This window comes from Felis catus, chromosome E1 (genome assembly GCF_018350175.1).
Source record: "Felis catus isolate Fca126 chromosome E1, F.catus_Fca126_mat1.0, whole genome shotgun sequence".
Lineage (NCBI taxonomy): Eukaryota > Metazoa > Chordata > Mammalia > Carnivora > Felidae > Felis > Felis catus.
Genome location: NC_058381.1, coordinates 57062698 through 57069206, shown reverse-complemented (window position 1 = coordinate 57069206; position 6509 = coordinate 57062698). Strand labels below are relative to the sequence as shown.

The following is a 6509-nucleotide window of genomic DNA, read 5'->3' as shown; positions in this document are numbered from 1 at the left end:
ACATCTACTATCTGATCAAGTCTTTTTTCCAATTTTCCTCTCCCATCTCGCATATTATCGTTGGCTAACATTTTAGCTTCACTTTGTCTTTAACCCCCTTGATTCAGCATGATTGTAACTGCCGATATAACTATTAATTATAGCCAATGCTCATTAGGTTGACTATCATTTAAATCCTCCTGGATTTCATTTATCCTACAACTGAAGTTCTTGCAGTGGGGATCCATGAATAGCAAACTTTTTTTTTTTTAATTTGAAGATCTAATTGTCTTTATCATGAGATTCATAAGTCAGGCAGCATCCCATCCAGCAAGTAGAGGGGAGCTCTTAGTAGACTCTTTTGTTTCTTTCTCAAAATCTATCACAGCCGTCACTTTCGGATGATAGTTTAGCTGGACATATAGTTTAGGACAACAGATACACCTCTCAGTACTTCACCGACACAACGGCACTGTCTTCTGACATCCAGTGGTGATGCTGAGAATGCCATCAATCCAGTTGTCATTTCTTTTCGGGTAGGTAGTCTTATCTCTTTGGCTTCCTTGAAGATCTCTGCATTTTTGATGCTTTCTGGTTTCTCCACGATGTGTTTTTATGTGTATTTCTTTTTACTTATCCTGTTTGGGTAGTGGGGCACTTACTCTAAATACTCATTCCTGCAATTATGGAAAACTCCTGTCACTTTTCCATTTTGAAAAATTTGTCCCTCCATCCCCCCATCTTAATTTTCTCCTTCTAGACCACCCATAAGATGTATGCCCCACCTACTCATTCTATTGTGCACGTTTCTTAATTGTGTTTTCTTATTTTTCATCTCTTTATATCTCTGTGCTGCATTTTGGATGATTTCCTCTTCATTATCTTCTATTTCTCGAATTCTCTCTTTAGTGTTGTTACCTCTATTTATCTCATAAATTTAATTTATAATTCCAATGAAGATATATTGTACCTCTAGGTCTACTTGATTAATTTTCATGTCCTGTTACTCTTTTCAAAATGTCCTATTCTTGGGGCTCCTGGGTGGCTCAGTCGGTTGAGCGTCCGACTTCAGCTCAGGTCATGATCTCATGGTTCGTGAGTCCGAGCCCCGCGTCGGGCTCTGTGCTGACAACTCAGAACCTAGAGCCTGCTTCCAATTCTGTGTCTCCCTCTCTCTCTGTCCCTCTCCCCCTCACGCTCCGTCTGTTTCCCTCAAAAATAAATAAACGTTAAAAAAAATTTAAAAAAACAAAATGTGCTATTCTTTCTTTATGGCTCCGAGTCTTTCTTTTACTTCCTACGTCATTTTATTTCAATACACTTTAATTGTATCTCGGATGTTCAGATTGTGAAAATTAATAAAAGGGAACTTCATTTAGAATGAAGCCTGGAGGCCGCAGGGGAAGGTCTCACTCCCTACCACTCTTGTCCATTACAGACTCAATAGGAAAAGACCACAGCCCAAGTCCATACTACCTTAGCTACTGTTTTATTATCCCATTAGGAGGAAGGAAGGTTTCCTCTTCCCCCAGCAACAGCCCAGCCAATTGGAGACAGTCACAGCTCAGCCAATGAGAGACAGTCACAGCTCAGCCAATGAGAGACAGTCACAGCTCAGCCAATGAGAGAGTAAGAGCCCAGCCAGTGAGAGATAGTGTATGTGCCTGTGTGTGAGGGCATCACAGCCCAGCCAATGAAAAACCACCATACTCCCAGTTGACTCCAATGGACTTTCTGTTTAGAACAGCCCCCTTTCCTCTATAAAAGAACTTCCGCCCCTTGTTTTGCAGACGTACTTGTGGTTCTGCCAGTCCCTGCGTTTCCTGTGATGCAGTTCTCCACCGTTTTCCGAATGAACCCGTTTCTGCCGGGCAAATAACTGGCAGTTTTGTTTTTTTAAAGTTAAGATTTTCTGTGAATTTCAGTTATGGGCCAGCTGAGTCTTCTTTTGTTACTCCTAACGTCTCTTTCTTTGTGGTGGTTTACTTACGTGCATGTTTTGTAGTTTTTCCCTTGCAGGTTCACATGAGAGTATTTGGTAGTCTGGTGCGCTCTAGGTCACAAAATTGTCCCCGTAGAGCAATTTCATATTTGCTTCTGCCAGGGCTCAGGCATTTAAATGGCTCGGGAACAGTTTTTTTGTTGCTCTTGAGACTTGGGCTTTCTCCGCCTGGCAGTGTAACCATCGCACCTTGCTCCTGTGTTGGGCGCCGGCCCAGGGTTTTGATTTCTGACGGGTGAGTTCGTTTCTATCCAAATCCCTAAATCCCTGGCCCAGGCGGTGGAGTTCTGCTAGCTCTCTTTGTACCCTCTTCAGGACAGCGGTGAACCCTCTTGAAGACTCCAGGCTTTAAGCTGGGGCTCATGCCAGCTACCTCACCTTGAGTGACTCTAGATGTCACCTCGGGTCCCCGTGTTAGAACCTCAGCCCCCATCCCCAGATCCGAGGGGTGGCAGGATGTTGGCCTTCTGCTTTCCTACTCCAGCTTTTACCCCTCGATTTCCCATCCCGAGGACTTTCCTCTCTTTTTTCTGAGTGTGGATACTCATTATGAAGACCATTTGCTGGTGGTGGTATATTTTGTTCTGCTCCTCTTTGTACTAGGAGAGGACAGAAAAGCCCCCATTCGCTCGGTCTGCCATGTGGCTGGGAAGCCCTTCTCTCCTTCCACTCACCTGTCCTCCACCTGGTTTTGATATAGACACAGGTCGCAAAGAGCCTTTAGATGGAGGAGGCCAGAGGGAGGGGCGAGGATCGGCGAGGGAGAGGAGGGTAAGTAATGACGGAAGGACGCATGGGCTGAGTGGTCGTGGGGGCGATCTCCATAGGGGTGGATTTGGGGAGGCCCCGTTCGGGGTCTGAGAAGGGCCTACTTGCGTAGGCAACCCAGGTAGGATGATTTGACAGACCCCTCCAAAGAGCAGACGGCCTGTGTCTGACTCAGCATTATCACTTTTCTTTTTTTTTTTTTTTTTAATTTTTTTTTCAATGTTTATTTATTTTTGGGACAGAGAGAGACAGAGCATGAACGGGGGAGGGGCAGAGAGAGAGGGAGACACAGAACCGGAAACAGGCTCCAGGCTCTGAGCCATCAGCCCAGAGCCCGACGCGGGGCTCGAACTCACGGACCGCGAGATCGTGACCTGAGCTGAAGTCGGACGCTTCACCGACGGCGCCACCCAGGCGTCCGCATTATCTCTTTTCAACTCTGGCATGACCTCATGGGCGTCAGGACGGCGGTTATTACCTTAGGTCAGCACCACGGTCTGGCCAGGTGGGCCACCTCCTTCCGGCAGAGATCCATCCAGCCTGTAGACCGTCTCAGCCCCGAGGGAGCACACTGAGACCCACGGCTTTAGAATTTGGGCCAGAAAGAGGACGCTGGAGGGCGAGCCTCACAGACAGCCGGCAAAGCACTAGGGAGAAGGCACCAATCTCGCATAAGATGGAAGCCTGCCCGCTTCCGATCTCCAATCAAACCGAGGGGACAGGAGAGGCAGCTGTCGCCAAGCTGCCGCAGCTCCGGAATCATTGTTGAGTAATTGCCCGGTACTTCAAGTCCGGGATGGGGGCTCTTTAGGCAATATTTCATGGGAGAGATCTCGAGCCCTCATCAGGACAAGAAATACGGTTGTTAAACAGGCGGCTAATGGTGTCCCATTCATCTGGTAACAAATCTGTGAGCTTCATTAAGCTGACCCGCCCGGCCTCAGAAGAGGAACGCAGAATTAGCCGGAAGGAAGAGGTAAGAAGCCGCTGCCGGGGAGGTGGGGTGGAAGAAGCTCGTCTTCGAGGCGGCGATTCTGGAACACGGAAGGGAAAGAATGGGAAGTTCGTTTTCCTCCCTGCTCCTTACAAGAAATGTTGTTGACAGGCTGTGAAGAGGAATCCCCAGCGAGCGCATCTGCCCGGCACCCCCCAAAGACCACCAAACCCCATTGTTCAATTCCCACCCGGGGCCGCCACTCCCCCCACCCCCAAACCCAGAAAGCTGCTCTGCAAAAAAGCTGCACCATCAACGTGACCTCTGGGTAATCAGAAAATCAAGAACAAACTTGCCTCATCAGGAGGAAGCTGGGCACCTCCCTGCCCTGGGAAATCTATATGTAAATTCAGGCAGATCTGCGGTCTTCCTGGTCCATCAGGCTTGGTCTCCAGCCGGGTCCCAAGATGAGGTAAGACAAAGCCGGCAGCAGATTGTGGTGCAGACCAGGAACTGTCAGGATGTGGGGTCTCGGTTTGGGCGGGGCAGGGGGAGGAAGGTCAAGGCTTCTTCCCAAAGCCGCGTCGAATGGTCTCTGCTTTGTCCCGGAGAGCCCCAACCTGCCGCTCACTCTTCGATCCTTAAAACTGTAATGGACACTTGAAAAAAAAGAAAAGAAAACACACGCGTGGAAGAAAATCAGATGGGGGGCACCTGAGCGGCTCAGACAGTCAAGCATCCGACTCTCGATTTCGGCTCAGGCCGTGATCTCACGGTTCATGGGATCGAGCCCCGCGACAGGCTCCGTGCTGACGGTGCAGAGCCTGCGTGGGATTCTCTCTCTCCCTCTCTCTCTGCCCCTCCTCCACTCTCTCTCTGTCTCTCACTCTCAAAAATAAACATTTAAAAGACAAGAAAAGAAAAATCTTTTCAGATAACGCAAAGCAACTATTTCCACAGCTGGGGCAATTCCTCCGCCGTGCATTTTGGTCGTGCGTCACTATTTAAGTCACTGGGTCACTGGCCACTCCCAGTGCCCCTGTGCTTGGAGGCGTGCGGCCTGCCTCCGTCCTTGATGTCCTTTTACATTCAGCATGGCTCAGCAAGGCCGTGCGACCCTCCCCTCTCAGTGGCTCGCTGTGAACAAGGTTTGTTTTTAGCTCGTGCTGAAAGCCCGTCACAGATCGGCTACAGCCGGGCCCCAGGAGACGGTGGAGGCAGAGACTGGAGGCAGGGGACGCCAGGAGCTGGAAGAGGTCTTCCCTAGAGCCCTCAGAGGGGGCACAGCCCTGATTTCTGACTTCTGGTCTCCAGAACTGTGAGAACATACATTCTGTCGCTTTAAGTTTGTGGTACTTTGTTGGGGCAACCACGGGAACCCAACACAGATTTTTATCCTTGCTCTAGGACCCAGGCTGAGGGAGCAGCCTCTCCCCAGACCACTGGGGTTTTCATCAAAGGGAAAGAAAACAAGACACCAAGCTGGTTCTCAGAGTTGCACACAAAAGCGACCCCAGGGCGCCTGGGTGGCGCAGTCGGTTAGGCGTCCGACTTCAGCCAGGTCACGATCTCGCGGTCCGGGAGTTCGAGCCCCGCGTCAGGCTCTGGGCTGATGGCTCGGAGCCTGGAGCCTGTTTCCGATTCTGTGTCTCCCTCTCTCTCTGCCCCTCCCCCGTTCAAGCTCTGTCTCTCTCTGTCCCAAAAATAAATAAATAAACGTTGAAAAAAAAAAAAAAGCGACCCTGTCATTCTGCTCACATTCTGCTGGCTGGAACAGGTCACCCGCATACCCGTGGTTTCAAAAAGCAGAGAAATGTAATCCCCTACCCCAGAAGTTGGCCACACGGCAAACGTTTTATGCCGTGGGCTGCATGGTCTCTGTTCCAGCCCCTCAGCTCTCCCACTTAATGAGAAAGCAGGCACAGACCAACGTACATCAACGCGTGTTCCAATAAAACTTTATTTATCACACCCAGGCAGGGGGCCACATTCTGCTGAAGGAAAGGGCAGTGGATACTGCTGGGTCACGGGACAGCCTAGCAGACCTTTCTTTGTGTTTTTCACCCCCTCTCCGGTTATCTATCGCTGCGTAACAAATCACCCCGAAACGCAGCCGCTTGGAACAACCACCATACTTCACGTTGTCTCTCACAGTCCTGGGGGTTGACTGGGTCCATCTAGGGGGCTCTTACTGGGATCTCTCGTGTGGTTGCTGTCAGTCAGTGGCTGGAGCTGCAAACAAAAAGCTCACTCGCGACTGCATGTAGCCGGGGCTCCCGGGCTATTTAACTTTTTTGTGTGTCTCGCCACCTGGTTTCCACAACATGGCACCCCTTGCGTAGCGGTTCAGGGCTCCGCAGGCCAATGGAGAGAGCGTGCGTGCGAGACAGCGCCACCTGTGGCTATTTCGACGAAATTCAGTTACAACTGAATACAATTCGAAGTTCAGTGGCCGAGCCACGCTAGCCACATTTCACGTTTGCAACGGCTACACGCAGCTGGTGGCAACCACGCCACAGGGAAGGCACGCGGCCTTTACTGGTGGAGTCTCAGAAGTCAAACAGCATCCTTTGCAACTCATTGTGCTCACAAGCCCGCCCAGGTTCGAGGGGAGGGGAAATAGATCTCCCCTCCTGATTGGGAGTGGCAGGGTTCTAGAAAGAGCACTGGGAACCCAAAATAGTGCTATGGCCACGTTTAGAAAAAAAAGAGGCCCAACGGGCAGGACGTCGCAGGGGCCTAGAGAGAGATCACCTCCGGGTAGCTGAGGACAGAGCCCAGACCCTTCGCCGGGTGAGGTTGATTCTTCTCTACACGGTACCTAAT

The 6509-nt window shown here is 50.4% G+C and overlaps 1 long non-coding RNA gene across 2 annotated transcripts; it reads left to right on the top strand.

Moving 5' to 3' along the window:
* Nucleotides 1-1780: 1780 nt before the first annotated feature.
* On the top strand, nt 1781-5317 carry LOC123382061. Of its 2 annotated transcripts, XR_006589827.1 has the most exons (4): nt 1781-2216; nt 2682-2752; nt 4844-5001; nt 5091-5317. It is a non-coding gene; the product is annotated as an uncharacterized LOC123382061 (long non-coding RNA). The 2 variants fall into 2 exon arrangements; XR_006589828.1 differs by lacking the exons at nt 1781-2216; nt 2682-2752 and adding an exon at nt 3061-3725 and having other exon boundaries at nt 3855-5001.
* The last annotated feature ends 1192 nt before the right edge of the window (nt 5318-6509 follow it).